General features: G+C 39.8%; 2 long non-coding RNA genes across 2 annotated transcripts; one reads left to right on the plus strand and one right to left on the minus strand.

The window, feature by feature from the left end:
• The first annotated feature begins 186 nt into the window (after positions 1 to 186).
• Positions 187 to 944, plus strand: LOC109509546 (uncharacterized). The gene is made up of 2 exons (XR_002166968.1): positions 187 to 353; positions 420 to 944. It is a non-coding gene; the product is annotated as an uncharacterized LOC109509546 (long non-coding RNA).
• Positions 945 to 1,321, minus strand: LOC109509545 (uncharacterized). Its single transcript, XR_002166967.1, has 3 exons — positions 1,299 to 1,321; positions 1,151 to 1,210; positions 945 to 1,060 (listed from the first exon to the last, which is right to left on the minus strand). It is a non-coding gene; the product is annotated as an uncharacterized LOC109509545 (long non-coding RNA).

Consider the following 1,321-nt stretch of genomic DNA (forward strand, 5'->3'; position numbering starts at 1 on the left):
TTTTTTTTTTTTGTATTTTGAATTTGTGACTGAGTTATTTTTCTGACAGTTTTCTTAAAAAGAATATCCCTTAGCACTAGTCCTCTCATTTGAGAAACACTATTTTATTGCTCTAAACTGATAGTTTACTTTTTTTTGTGACATTTGAGGCATTCACTTGTGCAAGTTCAATGACATTCAACTTGAGGTTACTCTGTACATTCTGAACTGGCCATACGATTCTCCTTTTCATGTGTTGTTTGTGACAATGCAGGTGATTTCAAGAGTCATGAGTGAAACATCAAGTGGAAGCTTTTGTTCCAACGACAGCACCCTGCAGAGTCTGATCGTGACGCTGCCTTTCGGTGGAGTTGGTGAGTTTGGATGTGTTAGAAAATTAACCTGGCAATATATCAAATGTGATTTGTTTTTGGGGACAGGTGCCAGTGGAATTGGTGCCTACCATGGACGCTACAGCTTTGATACATTCTCTCATAGGAAGTCATGTCTGCTAAGAAGCACGCACTTGGAATGTGTCACCTCCCTGCGCTACCCACCTTACGATGACCGCAATTTATCGCTCATAACGTGGGGCAGTAGCCTCTCCTGGAAAAGCCAGGGCTGGTGTCACATCCTGTGATTTGTGCGGAAGGGTCTAACTGGAACCTAACTTTCAATTCAGAACTCAATGTGTAATTGTGCCAATATGACAAAATGACGGCTGAAATACAATGAGAAAGGAGGGTAAATTGATTGAGACGAAGTTGCCATAGCTGTCAATGATTGCCTTGACTGATGACTGACAGAGAGGATACATTTCAATACTTGAATGATGCAAGTGGATGTTAGTTTTGCAAAGCTGTGCATTCTCACTGAAAGCTTTCTATAAAGAAGATTCACCCGAACAGATGTTTTGATCTCATGTATAATTAATATAAAATATGCACATGACTGTACAGCCCAAATATGTATGAAGTGTTTTATTATAATCAAGTATTATTCAGGTCTTTTGTAGATTATCTCCTTGTTGTTTTCTTTTAGGGCGGCATATCTGGCCACAGTGAAAAGGTAGTCGCTTAATCTGTGTGGGAAAATATTGAGGCATTAATCAGTTATGTTGAAAGATGGCATAATGATAATAGCATTTTCTTGTCAACTAGAGTGCACTTACCTGTTTAAAAACCTGGCAATATCTGGATCAGCCTCCCCAGAGCGCACAATTGGAGCGACGCTGTAATAGGAACGCAGATACTGTAAAACACTACTAGAATTATAATAGATGACTGTTGTTCACCAAAAAGGGATGTGCACAAACTGACCTGCGTTCAGCTCTGCGACAGAC

This window comes from Hippocampus comes, unplaced genomic scaffold (genome assembly GCF_001891065.2).
Source record: "Hippocampus comes isolate QL1 unplaced genomic scaffold, H_comes_QL1_v1.1 C16943764, whole genome shotgun sequence".
Classification (NCBI taxonomy): Eukaryota; Metazoa; Chordata; class Actinopteri; order Syngnathiformes; family Syngnathidae; genus Hippocampus; species Hippocampus comes.